This window comes from Spermophilus citellus (genome assembly GCF_964194105.1).
Source record: "Spermophilus citellus genome assembly, chromosome: 3".
NCBI classification, from domain to species: domain Eukaryota; kingdom Metazoa; phylum Chordata; class Mammalia; order Rodentia; family Sciuridae; genus Spermophilus; species Spermophilus citellus.
Window position 1 is genome coordinate 148,735,769 of NC_138184.1, and position 26,507 is coordinate 148,762,275.

At 36.3% G+C, this 26,507-nt stretch overlaps 1 protein-coding gene across 3 annotated transcripts in view; it reads left to right on the plus strand.

Annotated features, from left to right (window-relative positions):
- Positions 1 to 4,441: 4,441 nt before the first annotated feature.
- The window catches only part of HYCC1 (hyccin PI4KA lipid kinase complex subunit 1), a 78,331-nt gene continuing 56,265 nt past the window's right edge, over positions 4,442 to 26,507 (plus strand). For 2 of the 3 annotated variants that reach the window (XM_081282916.1, XM_081282918.1), the window contains exon 1: positions 4,442 to 4,628. The gene's annotated coding sequence lies outside the window, so the exon portion shown is untranslated. Of the gene's footprint in view, positions 4,629 to 22,650; positions 22,742 to 26,507 lie in introns of all 3 variants that reach the window. The other variant, XM_081282917.1, reaches the window with a different exon arrangement.

Genomic DNA, 26,507 nt, shown 5'->3' on the forward strand with positions numbered 1-26,507 from the left:
CTACCTTACTTTGTGATTGTCACCTGTTCTATGCTATCTCTACTTATATTGGACCTTTGTTGCCAATCACTTTGCTCTTCACTATGTACATCTCTTCTCTACCTAATGGTTTCAGTTTACTCATTACTCATCCCACTTATGGCTTCTCAAATCTGCTTTCTAATGCCTTTTTAGCTTCACCATGTGATTGATTTTCTCTTCCCATTTCCAGTTCACATTCTTAAATGACACTGGGTGTAAGTAGTCACTGCCATCACTGTTTCGTTAGAGTTTTTGTATCAGGTTACTTAAAGCTTGACTGCCCCCAGGTTACATGGTTCTGTGAAGGGGGTTGTATGGTACAGATCAGGGTTCATGCTGCTTGTCACCCCAATTGGGGGCTCTGGTCAGGGTAGTTTCCTTAGAAAGGACCTCTGACACAGCAAGTCCTTCAGTGACCCTTGAGATGCACATGCTCTCTCCCTCCCTCTCTCTCTCATTTTCTTATAACATAACATAAAAACATTAAAGTAAAATATTAACACTTTTTTACATCTTTTTTCAAGACAAAAAATCTCTTGTTTTATGTAAAAGTCATGTTACTTAGCTGACTTTATCAGAAATATATTTGAGCTATTTTTTTTCCTTAATGTCCCTGAAATTTAATATTATAAGGACAATGTTTAGGCTTTATAATATTCACAGGCCTTTTCAAAAACTTATTTTAAAGAAGGTAAATGTATTTTAATAGCTAATGTAGAATTGTGCTTCCAGATATCAGAGACTAGCAAAGATGGATAGGAAGGGTCTAGAATATGCTGCCTATTATAAAGTAGGTTAAAAGCATTTCCCTTTTAAAACAGAATGTTCTCTTAGGCATTTTCCTGGTGTTTTGCTACTAAAATATAAATGGTTATGTGTAACAGTTAACTGCAGACTGTTATTGTTGGAAATTATTTTTATATGCACAAACTCTGGTGGAGAGTGAAACTTGTACTTTGGTTTTACTTTGACTTAGAGGAAGTCTTAGATTGACTTTTATATTACCTTACCACTGTAAAACGGGAAGTGAAGTTAGGCAATAACTGCTTCCTGTCTTTTGGCAGGAAGAAAACAAATTATATAAAAATATGCATAGGCAGATTTCAGTTTCTTTTATTTTTTTATTTTTTATTTTAGTTGTACACAACACAATATCTTTATTTTATTTATGTGGTGCTCAGGATCGAACCCAGTGCCTCACACATGCAAGGAAAGCACTCTACCGCTGAGCCACAACCTAGCCCCTACAGGTTTCAGTTTCTATCTACTCAATCCATCCTATGTACAATCCTGATTCAGCATAATTAAAATATTACAATGCCACCCCCCTGATCTCAACCCTGGATGATTTTCTAACCACTTGGGAAGCTTTAAGAAAAGTTTCTGTATTCAAACCCCAATTTTCTGATTTACTTGGAATGGGGATGTGGTTTGGGCATTAATATTTTTAGAAGTATCTTAAGTGATTCTAATGAGCAGACAAGAAGCCACGTGGCACAAAGAGAATATTTTCCTTCTGAACATTCATTCTGTCTTCAAGGTTCTCTATTATCTACTTACAGTTAAGCTTGCCAGGCTCTGTCTGGCCCCAATTTCCTCTGACACCCTCTGAACTTTTTGCTTCCCCTCTTCCTTTTATTTTCTTAGTCATTCTATAAATTTCCTCCTCTCACATTTTTTTTTTCTGATTCAAATTCCTCTCATTTTTGAAGACCCAGCTCAGGTTATCAATACCTCCTTCATGAAGCCTTCCCTGACCACCCTTGATGGGATGGGGATGGGTGTGACTGGAAGGCTTGATCTGCCCCTAGAAAATCACTTGAACCCCTGCCTTGTGTCATCTCTTCTGTTGCATTAAATGATGAATCTTTGCTTAACTTTTCACCTGTTTCTTATCCAGCCATCTACACTGTAAGCATCTAGCATTCATTTGCATCCTTGACAAACCAAATGCCTTGCAGAGCACAGGAAGTCAATATTTTCTCCTACCTTCTATTTCCAATTCTGCAGGTGTGGTTCAGGTCGTCAGCTGCTGCAATTCTGCCCTGTTCCTAACCAGCTTTCCTGCCACCAGACTCCTTGACTCTTGAAATCCAGCTAACACATCAGTGGTCCACATGGCCAATGGCCAGTAAAAGCTGATTAAATGAGAGAGAGAGAGAGAGAGAGAGAGAGAGAGAGAGAGAGAGAGAGAGAGAGAGAGAGAGAGAGAATGTGCACAAGCACATTTATGTGCACTTCTTTCCTTACTCTTATTTTTCTCCTTATTTTATGATCTAGTTGATCCTTTGGCTTTCCTTCTCTATCTGGTCCCTTACTCCTTATTCCCCAGGACTTCTTGGATTTCACTGGATGTATTTTCTAAGAAGTTAGGGCATAATATACTCTCTGGAATTTCCTGTCCATATTGCTTTAGGTAAATCCTCCCACCTACCAGGTTCTAACTCAGGAGATATAAATGTTCATGTCAATCCTCCAACAGTACCCTGGTCTGATCTATTAAGATTCCTTTCAAAGGGAACAGATACTCTATACACTGTTATTTAGAATTCTCACCCTTTAAAAGAAATCTGATTATGTAGGTTACATGATTAAAAACTTCGGTTGGTCCATTATTGCCTTTAGAATAAAATCTAAACTTGAGCTGTCCAACAGGGAGTTACTAAAAGTAAAATTAAAACTTGAGTTCCTTGGTCATGAATTATTTGAAGTGCCCCATAGCCATATGTGTCTAGTGTCTACCATTTTAGACAACAAAAATAGAGGACGTTTTTGACATTGCAGAAAGCACATTTGGACAGAGCTGCTCTAAATACCTTATACCAGCCCATGAGGCTTTTCACAGTTTCATCTCAATCTTTTGCTTTAGCCCAATTTTTGACTATTTCTCACCTTTTAGCCTCATCTATTTCCTCAACGTTCCCCAACTACTTTGTGCCTTTCCACAGTTCTGCGACTTTGAACATGGTGTTCCCTTTTTCTAAAATGACTGCTACGTTTCTTCTCTGGCAAACTCCTGTTTATCTTTTAAGCTCCAACTCAAACATCATCTTCCTTTTGAAGATTTCTGATTTTCTAAAACCCAATCGTTTCTTGCCCTGAATTCTTTTTGCTCATGAACCTGGCTCTGGTGCCTTTATGATTATATTTTGTGTTATTTTCTTATAAATCTGGCTATGCCCTCGGAGAGGGGATTCTTACTATTTTAGCAATCTGCTCTAATGATTACCTGAAAATGCTTGCTTGATACCCTTTTGATACCCAGACATATTTTTAATTAATTTAATTATATATATATATACATATATATATATGTATATATATATATATATATATATATATATATATATATATATATATACATATATATATATGACAGCAGAGTGAATTTTGGTTCATTGTACACAACTACACACAACTTTCCATTTCTCTGGTTGTACATGATGTAGCTCCGCACCACTTGTGCAGTCATACATATACCTAGGGTAATGAATCTTTCCTGCCCCCATACACTCTTCCCTCCCCTCCCTCTTGTTATTTATGTGTTTGGCATGTTTGAAAAGATCACTGAGTGCTTTTGAAGAAATCCTTCCCATTTCTAGTGTAAAGCTAGAATGACTTCCTGTCTTCCAGGTTGGAGGTCTGTTTTTCCTTCTAATTAATCTAGATTGGAGTAGAGAGGGATGTGGCAAGGTAAAAAACGGTGGAACTATATGCAGGAATTGGTTCAGATATGGTCAGGTTTCCAGTCCTTATACACCATATTTAGTGTAGTGTCTTGGGGGAAGCTAGGGGAGGTAAGACAGAGAAAATAAAAACAGTCCATGGAAACAATTTAGGGAAATATATTGGAATTTTCTTCAGGTTAAGGCCAAACACAATGATATAAGAAGTGGAGGAGAGTTTTAAATTACCCTTTGCAACCCCCCCCCCCCCAACCTTTTTTCCCCTAAGGGGATCCGATAAGATTTTGATAAATTCTTGTGTGTTGAATTACTGGAAAGTAAATCCTCTTGACTAATAAATTAAAATATCAATTTGTTTTTTCTTATCTGATTACAGTTCACATCAACTGGTGAGGCTTATTTTCTGTGAGAAGACCATAAACCCCCAAGGGCTCAGAGTTTAAGAGACCTTCACTGATCGCTATCTCCTAGCGGCCACCGCAAACCCTACAGTCAATCATCTCCCCCAAGTGCCCCGGTCACGCCCATTGCTCAGACCACGCCCACTCAAGCCGCCCTCCCTCCCACCTAATGGCCCCGCCCTAAGCCCAGCAGCGGAAGACTCTCATTGGTGGAGAAGTTGTTCTGGTCCCACCCTGGTGGACGGCGATAGGCTGAACTGGTGTGGGGAGGTGGTGGTTGGCTGCTTGGGGACGGGTCCCTAGTAGTGCCTGTCAGAGTGGCTGGCGGCAGTGGCGGCTCTCGGGGCTGGGTTGTCAGTCAGTGAGAGGAGGGGGAAGATGGCTCTCCCGGACCCGTTCTGCTAGGAGGAAGGGGGGCAGGTGGTGCTGCTACTCTGGAGAAAGCAGAGCAGCCGCCGCCGTGGTCGCTGCGAGCCGCACAAGTCGAGGTTCTGTAGCCGGAGCTCTGGAAGCTGCTCTGGTGAGTCTGGCCGAGCGACCCACGCCGGGGCCCCAGGGCGGCCGGCGACCGATAACTTTTTTGTCAGGGAGGAGCCGGGGCGAGGCGGCGGCGGGGAGGGGACAGGGCTTTGTCCCCAGGGCCGCGGTTTCGTTGAGGGTAACGGCTTCGCGCTAGGCTCGGTGGGTGAGCGCGAGGCGACGCTGGGCGCTGGGGCGTCCGGGACGGATGTTGGGTGGGCTGCGGCCGGCCGCTGCTTGCCCCGAAGTTGGGTGCCTGGAAGACTGCAGCTTTGTGCGCGCGAACACGAGTATCTTTCCTTCCTAGCAGGGAGAGGTCCAGCCTCCGGGCGTGACTCGGGTGCCGCAGACCCCCGGCCCCCTCTGCAGAGTCGGCCTAAAGTGGGAGCCCCCTTGCCTCTTTTTCACAGCAGGAGATGCTCCCGCCTTTCCTATCCCTCCCACGCTGTCTCTGCACTCTGGGGAGGCCACCGCTATTCGGCCAGTCTGGTTGCCAAAATGGTCACTGTAGACCCCGCTCCTGTTTGAAAGCAGCGTTCTCCTCTTGATCTTTGGTCCCATGCAAGGCAGAAAGGTTCAGAAAGCAACCACATTTCCTTCCTTGGTTATTTATGTACGAAAATCTCTTCAGCCCTTGCCCTCTTCATTCCATGAGTTATTTCTCTTCCGAGGCTGACTTTATCATATTCGAGAATCGTCGGGGTTTTAGCTCAAAATTGTTGCATTAAAAGACCCCAAGTTTTGCACGCTACAGCAAAACTAGACAGCCACCCTTCAGCGTGCACATGTGTGCTTTGTACCTTCAGAGTTTAGACATTCCTGAAAGATTTTAATTTGCCCTCTTGGTTTGGTGCTGCACAGAATCAGTTCTCAGATAAATACGCTATCACACGCCTAGCAGCGGCTCCACTCTTCAGGTAGGGGGAGTGTGTTGCACTGGCAGCTACTACTTATCTCAGAGACTGCACTACTACAGGCAGAAGGGCCAAGGGGTCCTTTGGCAAATTATTTGTCCTTTGGATTACACAGTAGCTTTTAGAGCAGGTATGCTAACTCTTTGGTTCATGGAATACTTTACAGTTTGAGGTTTTAAAAATTTTGTCGACTTTAAGGCATAAGGATTTGTGTAACCTTGAGTCAATGTGGTAGTTCTGGGAGGTTTGTTTTCCATAAGAACGTTCTACATCCAAAGTCATCATTTGTAAGCATTCCCCCCACCCATAGGTTAATACATTTTAAGGTTTAAAGATGAATATTAGTACTCAACATATTCCTGAATTTCAGGCAGGAATGAAAAATACATCCTTAGGATCTGCTTGATCAAGAATGGTTTCAGTCAGATGTTCAAATCATAAACGGACAAGGGGAAAAACCATCACATAGTTAGAAAACACATTTAGACTTGGCTCATTTTATCCTTATTTGATTTATTAAAATTATTACCATAGAGGGACTAGAAGATCCCTGAACAGTACCTTGGTGTGGATACGTAATGAGAGATGGGCTAGGCCTGTGTGATGTCCCTGCTGTGCTTTTTTTGTTTTGTTGTTGTTGCTGTATTTCTGTTTTATAAAGTCTGCTCTTGGTTGTGGTTTTTAGAGTGGTGTAGTTTTGACAATAGATAGAAATACATTTCAGTCAACTCTGTTTTTCAACATTCTATTTCCTAATATTTATTTTATAGTGAATCCTAAAAAATCTTTAAAATTTTTTAGTATTCAAGACATTTTGTATAATTAAAATTATGTCAAAATAAATTTACTTTACATTACCCCAAGCTGAATAGTTACTAGGAGTACAGAGATGAATGTCATAGTTCTTGTCCTCAAGGAATTTACTGTCTAATGTATAAGATATTAGTAATATTACAGTAGAGCAACATTTATAATACCATGTAATAACTATGAATAGAGATTGCCTGGTGTAGTAAGGGAGCTTGTGTAGAAGATGGCCAACTCACTTTGGTTGTAGGTGAGGTTGGAAACATGCAGCTCAGTTTTGATCATGAGAGGTGAGTAACGAGTTTTCAAAGAAGTATAATGAGTGAGAAGGCAAGGAGGTATGAAAAACCGTGGCAGTTAGATAAGTCACTGATGGTGACAGGTCAATGTCAATTAACATTGTTGACAAAGTCAATAACATTGATATTGACATGGCTTGATGAAGGGGTAGTAAGCAAATGGCAGGAGATAAGGTAGTGAGGGTGGTAGAGGGTCATGCCAGGGCATTCTACTCTTAGCTAAAGAGACTGGCTTGAAGGTGATGAATGAGAAATTCTTTATTAGATTTATATTTTATACCCTCACTCTGGCTTAGTGAGGTAGGAAGAAAAGAGGAGGAATAAAGACTATGAGGATTTGAACTGGTTTCATTGATAGGAAATGAGGAGCACATACATTGAAGAAAGATGATAAATTCTATTTTTTTTTTTTTTACTTTGAGGAAGCAGTGAGTGGATCAGGCAGATAAAGATGTAGAGAGATGTTTAGGTCTATGGATGTGGAATTTATAAAGGGAATCAGGATTGGAGAGAAGATTTGGGGTTGAATTGAAGCTGTATTGATTTGGTTTTGTAGAAATGACTCAGAGAAAGCCTTCAGCATGATAAAAATAGCAGCCAGAGCACATACTCTGATAGATAGCAGAAACAAGTAGAATAGTCTGAAAGAAATAGAGGAGTGGTAGTTAGAAATATAGGAAGAGCAGCAGGAGAGATGCTCAGGGTAGAGATATTTTCAAATGGAGTAGGAACAGGTCAGTAATTTTAAATGCTGCAAAGTGGTGTATAAGAAGAGGACCCAGTGACCAGTGACTTTGTCAGGAGTTCAGAAGTAACTTCTGCAAGTACATGTTAGCTGAGAGGTGGTTGGTTCAGAAACCAAGCTTCAGAAGGTTGAAAAAGAATGGATAGTGACAAAGTGGATGTGTTTGAGGCTTTTCAGGAAGAATAAAGTGAACAAAGGAGAAAATAATAGCTGTAGAGCAGTCGTTTTTGAAATTGACTACACATTTGGCATCTTCCTTCCTACCCCCCAGTTCTGGGGATTGAACTCAGGGGTGCTATACCACTGAGCTATATCCCTAGCCCTCTTTTATGTTATCTTGAGATAGGGTCTTGTTGAGTTGTCCAGGCTGGCCTCACACTTGCAATCCTCCTGACTGTGGGATTATAAGCATGTATAGCCATGCCTATATCCTGGAATTTTGAGAATTTTGATTGCCAGAAGGAGTCTTATACCTTCCACTGAGGTCAAGATAGGACCCAGACATTGATATTTATTTAAACAAGAGCTTTTTGAAGTAAATTGGCATATAACAAACTACACATATTTAAGCTATGGAATTTAATGCTTGACACATTTACAACTGTGAAACTATCATCACTATCACAATAATGAACATATCCATCACCTTCCTAAGTTTGCTCATGTGCCTTCATAATCTTTCCCTCTCATCCAAGGAAGCCAGCAATCCACTTCCTGTCAGATTACTTGCATTTTTTTAAAAAAAGTTCCCTAGATAATTTCAATTTGCAGACATGGTTGAAAACTACTGCCAAAGAACAGAGGTTGAAGGAAGGTTATATTTATTTGTTTACACACATAAGAAAAGTCAAAGTAGAGACTAGAAGGTAAGAGATGCAGGCAAGATGAGATGATTATTGGAACTAAGTCCTTGAGAAAATAGAAATGGAAGGAATTCAGAGCCTTGGCCAGTAAGAAATTCTGGAAAAAACATCTCTAACAACAATAACAACAAATTGTGTTAAAGATAGTATATTCCTTTATTACCAGCATTGTTGTTGTATAGTGTCAATATTGGGTCTATGTAGTATCTCTCAGGTACTCAAAAATATTTGAGAGCATCTTAATGTTGTCAAAATGGATACACTTAGAAAAGCCCCTTGCATGAAGCCTGAGACCCCTGGCACCACTGTGGAATGCTTCGTCTTTTTTTTTGGAGGAGAGCAGATGGAATCAACAGTTTGTCAATTGCTTATTACTGAGAATCAAGTACTGCCAGAGTCTTTTTGGCCTTCTCTTAGGCTGCATATCTGCCTGGAGGAAAGGGAACATTTCACACTTGACAATTTCCTGTTTAAAGCATCTTTACTCAAAAGAAATCCTGTGTGCTTGCCCTTTGGATATTGCCTTATAAATCATTGGAGAGATGTCTCCAAAATGAGACAGAGGAGAGTTGAGATTAGTTGTCAAAGACCCATGTTCTTCACCTGAGGAAGATAATACATAAGTTTCCCTACCACTTTCATTTTCTTTTTACAATTTCTAGTTCAGGATTTGGATATCGAGGTTCAGAACTTGTTCCTCACTCTTGAATCTTATCTTTTGCAGGGGAATGAGAATAGTATGGCTAATATCTGAATATTATTTGGCATTGTATTTGATTATAAGTAAAGATGGAGTGAAGTATTTTGTCTGATTGTCTTCTAGAACTCTGAAAATTTCTTTCATATCGATTAAAATGCAGCTTAAAACAATAGAAGAATCAATGTTAGCATGATTTTAGATATAATTGTCCCTATTGTCACAAGAATATCATAAATGTTCTACATTTTCCTAATTACTAATGTCATTGTAGGACAAGGACAATGATAAATGATAATATTATTATGCATTCATGAATTTTCTAAATGATAAGTCAATATTTATTTAATATTTTCCAAATGATAAGTAATGTTTATCATTTACCTGCCATCATCCAGAGATACTTATTATTAATATCCTTATAGGTCTTTTGGAATGGGTATTTACATTTTTTTTAAAAAAACACAATCTGCTATCTGTACATTCAGAAAAATGAGAATTTATACCCCAATTGATTCAAATGTATAAATTGCCAAGATCATTGTAATGTCCTGTGTAGCCAATAAAAAATAAATAAATAAATAAAATGTTTTTTATGTGCTGCTTTTTCACCAGCTTATGTTCCCTTAACAGGTTGTGAATGCTTACTCACATCAATAAAATATTATATTTTACAACATAACATTAATTTAAAATGTGCGTGTAATATTCCAGCATATGGATTTACCATAGTTTGTCTAATTACCAAATTAATTTTTGAAAATTTATGCTCTTTCTAATAATTCTGAATGAAGAGATAGTAGTTAGCTAACCATTACCCATTTAATGGGTTTTGTAATAACTCATTTATTCCATTTATAAATGATTATCACTTGGTCTTCTTGTCAACAATAAATTCTTTTGTTGCATTGATCAGAACTTCTAGAATACCATTGAATTATAGTAATAAATAGTGAGCATTGTTGGCTCATTTCTCATTTAAATGAGAATTACTTTAGGGTTTCACAGTTGTGAATTCAAAATTTTTATTTATGGCATGTTGAGAAAATACTCTTCTATCCCCTTCCCATTTCTGGAACTGAGATAGATGTTAAATTTGATCAAACTCTCTCATACTACATTGAGATGATAATATGGTTTTGTTCTTTTACCTATTGGTTAATGAGTTGTATTAGAAAATTTTCAATATATTTCACCAAATTAGGATAAAGGTCACTTGATAATAACTTGTCTTTTAAAAGTAATGCTATATTTGATTTGCTGTGTGAGAGTGATATAGTAAATATCCTTTATATTTTGCTTTTAACATTTTGGTTTTTGAATATGCTAGGTTTGGCGGGGAGAGAAAGCTGTCCATCTTTTCTGTATCCTCTGGCAATTAATCTCTTCCTTGGAAGGATTAAAGTAGTTTACCTGTAAAAATATCTAGGTCTTTAATATACTTTATTGAATCCTAATATGTGGTTAAGTACTACAGAATATTTTGCATAATTAATTTCATTTAATTATTTAATTTTATGAAGTAAGAATCATTATTCCTATTGTACAGATTAAGTCTTGTTCAAATCAACACCTTGTTAGTGGTAGAGTACAGACAATTTAAACTCAATTTCTGATGCCATTCTATTTGAAAATCAATTTTTTTAATTTTTTTCTGTGACACTTCTCTCACTTATACTTGATAAGTAAATTTAATCATTTATTTGAGCATTTTAAAGTTTTTCTTTTGTACAATTTGTTTCAAATTTTGGTAACCCCATTACAATTATTACCAGTCAGTTCTGTGATGAATTCACATCTGCTATTTTAATAAATATAGCCTAATAAAGTTAAAGTAAATGACCCTGGAGTGGGGTGGGTGAGATGGAGAAACTTAAAATTGATATTTGCATAATATACTTACTTCACATTTCAACTTGTGGGTCTTCAAGATTATACTTCACATTTCAACTTGTGGGTCTTCAAGATTAATTTGCATTCTGGAATCTGTTTGTATGTTGTAAAGAATGTTATGTTAAATGTATCATATAGAAGAGATAGAGGAGTTTTGGAAACATAGTATTTTTTTTATTGTAGTTCAAACATTTATTGTTTTTGATTCTTGCAACAGGGTAGCATTTAGTAACTGGTAAGTGATATTTGTTTGGTTGTGCATTTTTGAACAAAAAGCCTTTTGGTTAGATGATGAACATAAGTTTCTTTCTCCTATATGTGCATAAGGATTCATCAGTCATTGTGCTTGACTTAATGAAAATATTATATATGATTTCTAAAACTGTACTATGCAAATTATTTTAGTTTTCAGCTATGGAAAGATATACATTTACTTTTGTATAAAGTGACATGTAGGCTTGGAAATTTAAGAGAATAATGTAAGCCTTAAAAGTGCTTAAATTGGGCAACATTTACAAACTCCATTTTTATCAAATTGAACTCTTTTGTCTTTCCACTTTTAAAATATACATTGTTTAATTAATTCATTTAGGGTCCTGGGTCTAATCAATACATAAACAGTACTCCCATCTCCTTCCATTGGAGATATAAAAAGTCCTTTTGGCCTCTTGGAACTTTCTGGACATATCTATTCCTGTTTGATCTGAATTTCAAAGTTTCTGCTGATTTATTTAGTCAATGGATATTATTATGGCAGAGACACAACACAGTGCCTAAAGCAGTGCACACTTGAGTAGTTGAGAAGAGGAAGGGACCATTTTGTGAAATTAGGAAACTTCAAGTGGGTCCTGATAAGGAAATGGAGAGGATGGTAATAGTAGTTTAGAAATGGGGGACAGAGAATGGCTATAGTAGTTTAGAAATGGGGGACAGAGAATGGCTATAGTAGTTTAGAAATGGGAGACCATGTGCTTTCTGTTTATTGAATGTTGTAAGAGGAATATAAGGTATGATGTTGTAAGAGGATATAAAGTATAAGGAATATAAGGTAAGGCATCATCAACTAGAATGTGCAAATCAAACAGACTGTTAAATAAGTGTTCAAAATTTGGGAAATGGTTACATGGGTGATGGAACAAGAAGATTTGAAGTAAGTGAAGTCAAGAAACAGAGTTTCAGCGGGGAAGACACTTGTTACAAAGTTAAAGAGAAAGAATGAGCATTGAGAAAGAGCTTATAGATTTGTTTATAAGGTCATGGAGAATATATGATGAAAATCCAGTTTATGTTATAAAGTACATTAAGGAATAGGTTGATGGTGAGCCATTGGAGGTAAAGGCTACAATATTAGAGTTGATCAGTGAAGAATAAAGGTACTGGAATCTGATGAAACCCCCCTCTTGGACCCCTCTTTTTGGAACTGTAAGCTCCTGAAATAAATTCTCAGTTGTCCAAATGATAAATACTCTGTTAGTGATAATTTGTTTGTTAAATATCTACTATATGCTGCTGCTTTATTTGTATTATTTTTAATCTCTAAAACATTTTCATTTGGTATAAGTTACCATCCACCTTTCATAGTTGAGGAAGAATAGACTCAGAAAGTTAAGTAACTTGCTGAGGTGTCATTTTTTTTTTTTTTGTCTCTGAAGTTGGCATTAATTTTGTTATGCCATGTGCTTTCTGTTTATTGAATGTTGTAAGAGGAATATAAGGTGTCATACCTTACAGGAAAGAATGGGCAAAATTTCAAGTATGCTTGCCATAATTTGTGTTAACTGTATTCTTTAATTTAAATTGTTTTATAAAAGGAATCCTATTAATAACCTTTTATATATACTAATATCTAATTTTTAATAATTGCTGTTATTTGTAGATAAAATGTTCTTTAATACTTTTTTTTACTTATAATAATGATAATAAGGTTGAGAGGAAAGAAAGGATAGGTCAAGAAAGAATATATAAATAAGAATGAAACTTGTTTTCACCATGAGAGACATAAATATATTGTAGAATTTCTCATAAAAAAGGTCAGCCTCTTCATTACAGTCTTATTGAGTTGGTCACAAGATAGTAATCAGAGGATATATTCTTCATATCACCAGGTTATAAAGCTCCAGAGAGTTTATTGTAATATAAGGTGAAGTATTGAATTTTGATTCCATCAATCTGGAATGAATTACTAGTAGAAGGGTCCAAGCAAATTTTTGGGTTTTTTTTTTTTGGAATAAACCCTTTCTTCAGAAGCAATGCATAATGGAAAAAAAATGCTTAAAATACTTTAGGGATCTAAACATTCTTATAGCACTTTCACATACTTTGGGAGGAACCAAGATAGAATTTTTTTTTTGCCATACCAATTTTAGTTTCATATTCAGCTATACAGCAATGTATAGTGTACATTTGTTATATTAGTATAAGACTTGATATTATTGAAAAATAATTTTATAATTCAGTCTTTGCTAAAACAAATCAGCTTCTATCCCAGTTAATACAAACAATGGTGATTATACTGAACTATTTATTTCTGCTTTGCTTACTGTGATCTTTTTAAACCAAGAAAAACAACTACATGAATAAGATCCACTAAGTTTCTGATTGGGAAGAATCAAATAGAATTTTGCATAGTCAAGATTTGTTTCTTTTGTTTTGATGCCCTCTCAGGAGACTTTACTACCATCAACCACATTTTCTTTCATTTTCTCTTTGCACCTCCCTCTTTGCCCCCCATTTTCTATTGAACATCTGGGTCTCAACTGGCACACTTCTTTAATGATTGAGAGTCTCATTCCAGCTTATTAAAGGGCAATGACTCATGCTAAAACATCAACCCACAAGTTAATTGGAATTTGGTTCTCTTGACATTTCCCTCTTCCTTTGTCCCCACCATTGCAGTAGGGAAAACTGCTACTTAGAACGCAAAAAGCTTTAAGGAATTAAAGTAGAGCTGTGCTTTGGAAAGTGTATTTCTGTATACTTTTATGTTTGAGGAAGAGAGAGGAAAGAGGGGATTTACCCTCCTTAAAAGCAAAATGATAGCAAAATAATTGAAACATAATATTTGTTTTGTGTTTTCTTTTATGTGCCTCCTCATTTTCCTCAGAGCATTTATTTTTATTACTTTACTTTATTGCTTATACCTTGATTTATTTCAAAAAAGATTCAGAGGTGCTTCCTTCTCCTGTGTTTTAGGTTTACTTGTCTCCTTTAATAGACCATATCCCTTAAGTCAGCTACTGTGTCATATTCATTTTGTAAACCTAGCATCAAGGGCAGAGTAGACATGTTAGTAGCTTATGAATAAGTGGTTGATATTTAAGCATGTTTAGTACAAGAAAAAAAGAGCCAGATTCATGGCTGGGTCCTAGGTGCTTGTATGGGCTAACTGTGTCCCCTTCAAAATAAATGTGTACCTCTAGTACCTCAGACTATAACTCTGTTTGGAAGTAGGGTCTTTACAGAGGCAATGAAGTTAAAATGAGGGTTTTAGGGTGGTCCCTAATCCAGAATGACTGGTGTCCTTAAAGAACAGGACATTTAGGACAGACAGAGGGAAGACAGGGTGAAGTCATGGGGGGAAAGATAGCCAAGCATAAGCCAAGGAGAAAGGCCTGAAACAAATCCTTTTCTCATAGCTCTTAGAAGGAATCTACCCTGCTGACATCTCTTGGCCTCCAGAACTATGAGAACATCATCAATTTCTGTGCTTCATCCACTCTGTCTGTGGTACTTTCTTATTGCAGCTCTAGCAAACTAATGTAGATGGCTTGTATGCTTGGATGTAGCAAAACCTCAAATACCCTTAATTTGCCTATTCCCAAATAACAGATTGCTAAACTTAATGCCAAAACCTCAAGACTTTTTACTGTTTCCCCTGGGAGAGAGAGAAATTTGGATAGTTTAATGGAGACAGTAATAATTACTTTCCTCCTTTCAAATTTCTCCCAATACAGTGGCAAGCATCTGGTTAATATTTAGTTTTATTGGATTTATTTGGTTTGGCAAGGACAAAGTATTTATGGGGCTTTAAGTTTTTTTTTTAAGTATAGCAAAATTTATTAGAAGAGAACGAAGACAGGGAAAAATGCTCTCAAGGGAGAGAATGGGTTGTTTTAGAGAGGAGATGGACAGGGTCATTTGTTTTCTTAAGTGTTCAAGAACCTCTGCTAATAGACTTGGTTGCTTTTTCAAAGTAGAAAATGGAAGGAGATTGAGTAAAATAATTTTAAATATGGTGTTAATTTATGCTTATTGCTTATGCATAATATTAGTAACATTGTTCTGTCTGCAGTATAGTGAAACAGGGGTAAAGCAGGACCTTTGGGCTCATACACATTGCTTTGGTAATTGCCACACCCTGTAATCATCAGCCAGTCATACTGAGTTGCTATGGCCATTTTCAAAATTTTTTCATTACATGCTAACTATGTATGCAATTTTTACCCTTTATTTCTCCTTGACATTTAAAAATTGAGTCATATATCAAATAGTGCTGTATTTAGTCATTCTTTTATAATGTTTTGAGATACTTTGCTGAAAGAGATAGTTTTGAATATATGCAAAAAATAAAACAGTTGTTCTTTCATTATTTGGAGGTAGTTTACTAGAGTTCTGAAAGTAGGGTAAACTTAATTAACTAGATAGTGGGATAAAAGTCTAGTCCCGGGGTGGGTGGGGATATGTTTGTCATAAAGCAAAGAAAAATAGACAAGAGACCTCCAATTTATAAAGATGTGAGAATTTTTGTCTAATTTTGGCATTTAAACATCAGTCAAATTTGTATATGTTTGGAGCATCCTTGCTACTGGTATGTGGGCACTATGGTAAATAACAGTGATATACTTTTCTTTCTTTCTCTCTTCTCTTGCTCTCTACTTTCTTTCTTGGGATTGAATTTAGGGCCTCATATATGCTGAGCACATGCTACCACTGAGCAATACCCCATTCCCATTCTAGTATAATTTTTTAAAAATCCCATTTCTTTCCCTTCATTCCAACTGAGGAAAATACTAAAACCAAGAATTTCCTCAAAATGACATGCAAACAAGTGGCAGTACTGGATCTAACTGTGAAGATTTTAATTCAGTACCCTATTATGTTCTTTCTATAGACTCTGTAGTTTGCAGTCTAACTGCCATCAGTATGCCCAGTATGCCATTTATGTATTTCTTTTGGTACCAGGGATTGAACCCAAGCCCACTAAACCACTGAACCATATCTCTAGCCCTTTTTGTTTGTTAGTTTTTAAATTTTGAGACAGGGTGTCTCCAAGTTGCTTAGGGCCTCACTAAGTTGTTGAGGCTGATTTTGAACTTGTAATCCTCCTGCTCAGGCTCTTGAGCTGCTAGGATTATATTCACGTGCCACCGTGCTTTGCTATACATATTTTTGCTATATATATTTCATTCATGTGTGTATTTGTGTGTATGTATATATTCAATCAAAACAAAATAATCATATTAGTTTAAATTCCAAAGCAATTGTGAGAATCTAGATGTCTTCTATTAAGACAAGATATTAAAGAAATTTGCAAAAATGTGAAATAATGCTACTCATCTCAATAATTTTTGTTGTTTAGGAAATCATTATTTTTAAATAACAATGTTATTTGTGTTGACACATAATACATTTATCATTGTTATTTTTAAATGAATTTATATTTAAAACTTTGCCTTTAAAAATTCCAAATATGATAAAACTTAGTAAGTATAACCACCATAACCAAAAACTCTTCAAATTCTCAATAATTTTATTTTTACTTTTTAAATTTGTTCTTATTAGTTATATATGACAGTAGAAAGCATTCGTACACATAATACATAAATGGAGTATAATTTCTAATTCTTCTGGATGTATATGATGTATAATAACACTGGTCGTGTAATCATATATGCACATAAGGTATTAATGTCCAATTCATTCTACTATTCTTCCTACCCATCTTCATTTTCCTTTGCCTAATTCAAAGTACTTCCATTCTTCTCTAACCATCCCCTCCCCTTATTGTGAATTAGCATTTGCCTATTAGAGAAAACATTCAGCCTTTGATTTTTTGGGGGGATTTGCTTATTTCACTTAGCACGATATTCTCCAGTTTCATCCATTTACTGGCAAATGCCATAATTTCATTCTTCTTTAAGGCTGAGTAATATTCCATTGTGTATATATACCACATTTTCTTTATCCATTTGTTGGGAGCCACTTGTTGGAGTTATGTGTGGACTGTTGTGCATTGTAGCCTAATGAATAGGGAATTCTGGTGTCAGAGAACTTCTAGTGGACATTTCCTCTGTGGAAGACTGCCCAGACACATTGTGAACCTTATTCAAGTTTTGCCACATCCCACACAGCACTGGAGATGGGGTTGACCTGCTAAGATGCCAATCAACCTGCTGACTGCAAGATGTCAGGAAGTAAGACTCCACCCCCTGAAACCTTCCCCTACCTTTGATGTACTCCCTTAAATAAACCAAGGGAGCCATTTTCTCATTGTCTAGCTCCAGCTCCTATGTGGACTGGACCTATCGGGGGTCCAGTTCCTTAAAACTATCCTTTCTGACTCTTTGTTTTTTGTTCTTCACTAATTATTCTAGACTTTAATTTCTCAGGAGGTTTATTCCTCTGAGCAGGCAAGAATTCCCTGGCAGAGATGTTGGTCACCCTGTGATATCCATTCATCTGTTGAAGGGCACCTAGATTGGTTCCATAGTTTAGCTATTTGTGAGTTGAGCTGCTATAAAAACTGATATGGCTGTGTCATTGTAGTATGCTGATTGTAGGTCCTTTGGGTATAAACTGATGCTTTCAATAATTTTTAAGAGTAAAGTTTTGAGAATTGCTATTTTTGTAGCATAGAAAAATATTCAAAATAATGCACAACTAACTTTTTTTTCTAAAGAACATGATAGCAACAGTGAGAAGGTTGAACATTTCTCTCAATTACATGGTAAAGATTTAAGTATAGCAATTATTTTTTTTATTATTAGTTGTTCAAAACATTACAAAGCTCTTGACATATCATATTTCATACATTTGATTCAAGCAGATTATGAACTCCCATTTTTACCCCATATACATATTGCAGATTCACATCGGTTCCACATCCACTTTTTTACATACTGCCATACTAGTGTCTGTTGTATTCTGCTGCCCTTCCTATCCTCTACTATCCCCCCTCCCCTCCCCTCTCCTCCCATATTCTCTCTCTACTCCATCTACTGTAATTCATTTCTCTTCTCTTGTTTTTTTCCCCTTTCCCCTCACTTCCTCTTAAATGTAATTTTGTATAACAATGAGGGTCTCCTTCCTTTACCATGCAATTTCCCTTCTCTCTCTCTTTCCCTCCTCCCTCTCGACCCTGTTTAATGGTGATCTTCTTCTCATGTTCTTCCTCCCTATTCTGTTCTTAGTTACTCTCCTTATATCAAAGATGACATTTGGCATTTGTGTTTTAGGGATTGGCTAGCTTCACTTAGCATAATCTGCTCTAGTGCCATCCATTTCCTGCAAATTCCATGGTTTTGTCATTTTTTAGTGCAGAGTAATACTCCATTGTGTATAAATGCCACATTTTTTATCCATTCATCTATTGAAGGATATCTAGGTTGGTTCCATAGTCTAGCTATTGTGAATTGTGCTGCTATGAACATCGATGTAGCAGTATCCCTATAGTATGCTCTTTTAAGGTCTTCAGGGAATAGTCCGAGAAGGGCAATAGCTGGGTCAAATGGTGGTTCCATTCCCAGCTTTCCCAGGAATCTCCATACTGCTTTTCAAATTGGCCGCACCAGTTTGCAGTCCTACCAGTAGTGTACAAGTGTACCCTTTTCCCCACAGCCTTGCCAGCACTTGTTGTTGTTTGACTTCATAATGGCTGCCAGTCTTACTGGAGTGAGATGGTATCTTAGGGTGGTTTTGATTTGCATTTCTCTGACTGCTAGAGATGGTGAGCATTTTTTCATGTACTTATCTGGAACAAGACAGGGATGCCCTCTATCACCACTTCTATTCAATATAGTTCTCGAAACACTGGCCAGAGCAATTAGACAGATGAAAGAAATTAAAGGCATAAAAATAGGAAAAGAAGAACTTAAAATATCACTATTTGTGGATGACATGATTCTATACCTAGAAGACCCAAAAGGGTCTACAAAGAAACTACTAGAACTAATAAATGAATTCAGCAAAGTGGCAGGATATAAAATCAACACGCAAAAATCAAAGGCATTTCTGTATATCAGTGACAAAACTTCTGAAATGGAAATGAAGAAAAACACCCCATTCACAATATCCTCAAAAAAAATAAAATACTTTGGAATCAACCTAACAAAAGATGTGAAAGATTTATACAATGAAAATTACAGAACCCTAACGAGAGAAATAGAAGAAGATCTTAGAAGATGGAAAAATACACCCTGTTCATGGATAGGCAGAACTAACATCATCAAAATGGCGATATTACCAAAAGTTCTGTATAGGTTTAATGCAATGCCAATCAAAATCCCAACGGCATTTCTTGTAGAAATAGATAAAGCAATCATGAAATTCATATGGAAAAATAAAAGACCCAGAATAGCAAAAGCAACTCTAAGCAGGAAGTGTGAATCAGGCGGCATAGCGATACCAGATTTCAAACTATACTACAGAGCAATAGTAACAAAAACAGCATGGTACTGGTACCAAAACAGGTGGGTGGACCAATGGTACAGAATAGAGGACACAGAGACTAATCCACAAAGTTACAGCTATCTTATAAAGAGGCTAAAAGCATGCAATGGAGGAAGGATAGCATCTTCAACAAATGGTGCTGGGAAAACTGGAAATCCATATGTAAGTATAGCAATTAAAAAAGAACTCTGATGACTAAAAGTATTAGAGGATATAGAAGATATGTATTCTACCAAAGTGTTCAGTTTTTTGTTTGCTTTATTTTTTTTCTCAACAGAAATTTTGCGATTGTTTTATAGTTGCATAGTTAAACAGAACCTGCATTTAAATTCTACATGAATGATTTTGTGTAGTTCTTATAATTTTATCATGATACTAACACTTGTAATTATTCATCTGGAAAATGTAGGGTGCTACCTTGTTTCATTTTTCTCCTCATTTATTCCATTCTCTTCTTTTGCCATCTGGGTTATATGATCCTTAAGGGCATAGACCATATTTTACTGTTCTTTTGCCATTTGTTCGAAGTAATAGAATCACTTTGCATTATACTCTTAAAGCACTCAATGGCTTATTGAATTATTAATGTTTCAGTTTAAATAGATAGCAGTATTGACTTTTGTGTACATAAAAATGTTGAATGCATTATCTCTTAACATGACCTCCCAGTCTATGTCTGTTTTTGCCTAGTCCTATTCTCCTTTGTTCCTACCTATCGAGCCTATAGTCTAATAAATAGTATGAACTTGAAGGATAGAAAACAAATATGTCAACTTGAGATCTTGGTCTATATGTTAAAAGCATTCCTTATCCCTATGCTATTTACCATGCAATTGTACAATAATCATGTCAATAAATGCTGTTGAGATAATTTTTAAAGTTCAAATTTTTATAGCAATCTCTTAAAATCTGTCATCATAGACTTTATAATGTATGTATTAGTTGTCAGGGTTAAATGGACTTTGACTTACGGAGGCAATACTTGAATCATTTAATATAGCCATCATTGTGTTTTGTAAAAGATGATACAAACATTTTGGAAAATATTATTTCAGTCAATAATTGCTCTTACAGATTTCTACCTACTACATTTAAAATAATTCACTTGTGATATTTAATGAAGTGCCTAAATGAATGGATTCTAGAATTTCTAAAAATGGTAATGGAAGATTTTCTAAGTCAAGGTTATCTACATCCATCAATAAATCTTTAAACCATCAAATGATGCTATTGTGGCTCACAGGTACAGTGCCATAATTCTCTCCTGACAGTTTGCCTTGGCAACTCATATAACTCATTGGAATGAGCTGAGTTTTTCCTGGGTAGTCTGTAAAAAGCAGAGGAGAAAAAAGGAAGCCAGAATGGGAAGCACATGGAAGTTGGAATGACTTAGTGTATTTTGAAGATTATGATAAGTGAAATTTGGATAGGTAAATTGTGGCCATGTTACAGGGCAAGTTTGCAGTTAAAGATCTCATTAATCTTATGATATATTCAGGATAAGAGTGGTATTTCAGGAAGATTAGTATGGTAGTAACATGCCTAGTGTACTGCAGAAGGGAGGCGACCAGAAACAGGAGTGCTGTGTGAGCAGCCTATGCAGAAGCAGTAAGAGCCCAAACTCAGGGTGTTGCTGTGGAGATGGAGAGCAGATGGTAAATTTGACAGGCATTATGAAAGATGAAATTTATTCCCTTATTCAACAACTATTTATTAGATACTATATGCGGTTATGCTAATAATATTTGAACTAACTTGGCCTGTAATTGTTATATAATTTTATTTTAAAAACTATGATTTCAAAAAATGAATTATATACACTGGTGGTGAAGTTCTTTTTTTTTTTTTATAAAGAGAGAGTGAGAGAGGAGAGAGAGAGAGAGAGAGAGAATTTTTTTTTTTAAATTTATTTTTTAGTTCTCGGCGGACACAACATCTTTGTTGGTATGTGGTGCTGAGGATCCAACCCGGGCCGCATGCATGCCAGGTGAGCGCGCTATCGCTTGAGCCACATCCCCAGCCCCGGTGGTGAAGTTCTTAATGTTTTCTGGGAATTTGTGATGTTAAAAATAATGAATGTTGAGGACCTTTCTTAAATGAAAAGCAAACATTTCCCCCTTAATTTTCCTAACTGTTCTATGGTTTATTTGATTAACAAGTTGAAAGGCAGCTACTTAATCACGAATGTAAGAAATCCTTTGGCAAGAAAATGGACCAGAGGGCTTTATTTTTAAAGACAGCTTATATTTATATTCTTGAATGATTATGAATGTTCTAGAAGTGCATAATAAAAGCCATTTCTCTTCAGTCTTGCAATGAAATTATCACTTTATATTATAGTTTTAAACATTTGTAAATGTGATTTTTACATCAAGCATGCTAGAGAAGGTTGTTAGTTTAAAGGAAACTGAAAAGTACTTTAAGTTCAAGGTCATTTCTTTGGTTAAAGCCAATGATACAAAATATATATGAATCCAAAATGCTGCAGTCTGGCTGGGCACAATTCAGGAGCCACTTGTCAAAAGAAACTAACTTTATTTTTAGAACTACAAACCCCAAACAAAACAGCTCCTCAGGAAAAAACCCTCAGAGCCCAACTGCCACCACCCGCTTCCACAAGCCTCTCACCCCCACACACCTCACCACCTCCCACAATCCTCCTGCTCTTGAGGCTGATTGGCTGGGTTGCGTGGGCGGAGCCAAAGAAGTCCCCCAATGAGCAGCTCCGTGGAGGAGCCAATCAGCTAGATGTTGCTGGGGCGCTGTGAGCCAATCATCAGCTGGCAGTCTGAAGTTTGCTGGCAGCTGGAAGTTTGCTAGGGCCCCTTTGGCTGTGGCTCTCAACACCAAAATATGTAAAAACTACATTAGAATATTTTTATAAGTAATATTGGCTAATGTATAATAGTTTTCATGTTGGAATATAGGCAAAAGGCAGAGTAAGGCAATGGAAGTATGTTCAATTATTCATCATTTTACAAGTAATTGATGCATTGGTTTGTTGATGAGAAAGTTAAATGTGAAAAATTTACCATTAATGGCATTGTCTTCAGTTACAAAAAGCAGAAATACTTTTTTCTTACCTTTATAATTGCAAATAAATTGCCCACATCATTGTTTTTATATTCTCTCCATTAGATCCTAATGAAAACCTGGCTTTTGATGATTCTACTTCATTAAAATTATTTTGCTTTCTGCATTGTATTCCTGGACAATCATATTCTTTGTGGTAATTGATTTTTATACATATTTACTATTTCCTCATTGGTAAATCTCCTATTATATATTTCAGAGATTTCTATCTTAAGGCTGAATCTGGAACCTTTCTCTGCATAGACCCCTATTTCTTTCCCATACTAAACATATTAAGATTTGGATTTTTATCATGGATAGTTACTTAGTGTGGGCCCCCCTATGCCTAGACTATGTCTACTTTGGGAATCTTTATTTATTGATATTGCACTAACTATTACTTATATTGGTATGACTTTACAACATGTCACTGGAATTTCTTTAGTTTTTCTCTAGTATGAATTTCCCGGATTCTAGAACAACTTTTACTGCATGTTATAATATCAACAACTGTGTTGGCATTTCTTTGCTGTGAGAAAATATCTGAGTAAAATAACTTAAAGGAGGAAAATATTTATTTTGGCTCATGGTTTCAGAGGTTTCAGTCCATGGTCAGCTGGCTCCATTGTTTCTGGGTCAGTGAGTATATCATGGTGGTGGAAGGGCAGGGCAGAGGAAAGCTGCTCAGCTCATGGCAGCCAGGAAGCACATGGAGGAGGAGAGAGAAGGGATGAGGGACCAGAGTCCCTATGGGCATGCCTGCAAGGAACATTCCCTTTAACTGGGTCTCACCTCCTAAAGTTTCTACTGCCTTCCAATAATGCCATCAAATTACAAATCACTGAATAGGCTAATCCATTGATGAGGTCAGAGCCCTTGTGATCTAATCATTTCCAAAAAGTCCTGAACATTGCTGCATGGGGGACCAAGCCTTTAAAACAAGAGGTTTTGGGGGAACATTTGGGATCCAAACTATTAACAACTACTTTGAAGAGTTAACTAATGAGGTAAATGTGGTGTTTAAAACTTAGAAGATAGACATGGTGCATGCCTGTAATCCCAGCTAGTGAGGAGGATGGCAAGTTTGAGACCAGTCCAGGCAACTTAGTGAGACCCTGTCTCAAAATAAAAACAATATGATTGTCTTCCTGGAGATGGAGATGTATCTCAGTAGAACACTTGCTTAGTATGCATGAGGCCCTGGGTTCAAACTAGTAAAGATCTATAATTTTGTTCACTTATTCATTCTCTGGACAATGTTTATGTATCTGTTTATATGTAAATCAATTTAACAAGGTTTCATTATAACAGGTGTTAAAAAATTGGGTAAATACATGATAAGAGTAGCCTTATTTGAAAGGAGTTTTTACAAAAATGGTCTTCTTGTTTTGTTGATTCCAAGCCTAGTATGAACACTTTCTGTGATACTTGATTGCTAAGGAAGGTTATACAATTTTAGGTTTTCTTGATAGACGTGTTGTAGCCTGATAGCTTGTTAGATTTATTCTAAGCTGTTACATTTGCACTAGATGCTAGATATGTTTACCTTTTCTGCTCATACAAAGACTCTTCTAAATAAAACTGTATCTACATGATCCTATACTTTTGGTCTCAAATGTTGGCCCAAGGGTAGACATCTATTTCAAGGACAGGCCATCTCTGGACTGGCCAGTTTTAGTCACACTCAAAATAAAGAACTGGCAAAATCAGAGATTTATATAAAGAATTTGGAGTTGGGAAATTGAGAAATACAGGTTTGCTGCAGAGGAGAATGTGGGCCTGGAACAGAAAAAAAGGTCATGATAAGATTAGAATAACCACCATGGGCCATAGGAAAGTGTCTTACAGTCAGCTTTTTTCACCACTGTGACTAAAAGATCTGACAAGAACATTTAGAGAGAGAAAAGTTTATTTTGAGGCTGAGAGTTTCAGAGATCTTAGTCTATCTTATTCTATGCCAACTCCATTTCTTCAGGCCCAAGATGAGGCAGATTATCAGGCAAAAAGTGTTAGAGGAAACCAGCTTTGGACATGGCAGGAGAGAGGAAGAGAAAGAAGGAGAGAGACACACACCCTTCCATGACCCACCTCCTCCAGCCACACCCTACTTGCCTACCTATTAGTTACAGTTAATCCCTATCAGGGAATTAATTCACTGATGGGTTATGTGGACCATAATCCAGTCATTTCACCTCTAAACCTTCTTGCATTGTCTCACATATGAGCTTTAGGAAGACATATGTCTAAACCAAAAGAGCAGGGTAATTAAGAAACTAGTCAGCAAATAGAGAGTGCACCGAACAAATCAGAGAAGTCACAATAAACTGGCTACCTTTAGAAAACAGATCCGGGTTTTAGTTTCTAGCTTTAGGTCCAGTTTCCTTAAGTCCTCATTATGCTACAATTCCTATCGTTAGATTTCTGCAGTTTTTAAAAATATATATACAATTATTCTCTCCCACTTTTTTGAGCTAGCATTCAAATAGCCTAGACTAAAATCATGTGCAATTTATTGATGAATTAGATTTCTCTGAGCTAAGAGGTTCCAGAATGGTGAGATGAGCACTTTTTTTTTATTGATATTAGAATAATGCATGCCTGAGTGGTTCAGTAATTTCTTTAAAGCATTCTGTTCCATACCATAGCTTGTGATGGGCTTTATGACCTGTGGTTTCCTAATGGAGTGGAAATGTGTTTCTTAGTTTCATTGTACCAATTTTCTTGTGTCTATCTTATCCCTCCATTTTGTGGAATGGATGGCTTTATAAACCCCCAAATTTAGGATTAATTTGAATTCATTTTACGTAGAATTATGTTCTGGATTTTGCCATCAAATTAATAAAAATCATCCCTTGGGAAAACATCAACATTGTGGAAGCAACCTGTATGTTCATCTGATGCTTTGAGTCAGTATGAGTATTGGACAAATGAATTTTATGGTCTTCTACATATGTCCCTATCTATAACATTAAAGTATTGCATTGTCTGTAAAAATGTCTAATTGTAGCAAGTATTACTTTACATTGAATATCTTAGTCAACTTGCTTTTGAATAATTTATTTTTATGTATGGTTGTAGGTTAAGCAGGGACTTTAGAAATCTTCTAGTTTTCCCCCTAATTTTTATGAGTTTTTCTTAAACCTAGAAAGAGGAAAAAACAATCTATCATTTTGAAAATGTTATTTTCTTTCAATAGTCTGTCTTACACTGAAGTTCTCATTGATAAGCATTATTGATTATTAATTATTCTATCAAACCTGAATTCCTTATTGTATCTACATTTTAAAAGTTTTTTTTTAATATTAATTACATCGAAAATTTAAAGATCTAATACCAGAAAGCAGAAAAATCCAGATGAAACAATTTTTATTAACTGAAAATTTAAATAAAATCATTTGACATTTCAGGAAGATTGTATTCTAGGGAACTGGCATCAAGATATGTATGTATTTAGATTATTTATGCTTAATAAAAAGCTTTTATATAATATTGTGGCAATTGTGATTGCTTCCTCCACTGATTAAGTATAACACTTATGACAAGATGATTATTAGCCAGTGAGTTTTCTTTTCTTCTGTGGCCATGGTTCTCTAAACTTTGAATTCTAGCCAACTGTTTCATAATGTCTGTCATTATTGACAATAGGGATCAAGCAAAAAAGTACACCTGAGAAGAATGTAATCACCTTTATTGGACAATTCAGGAATTATGTCCTGTGTACAAAGGGTTTTATTACAAGTTTTCAGAGAAAAGTCTAACTCCTTGATGGGAGGGACCATCTCTTTGCTCAACCTAATGCTCCTTGATGGGAGGGACCATCTCTTTGCTCAAGCTAAACTCCATTAGGAGTTACTGTAATGCTTTGCACCAAGCCGATCTGTCCAAATATTTGGTTAAGATAGTGTTTTGGTTTTTCTGTTGCT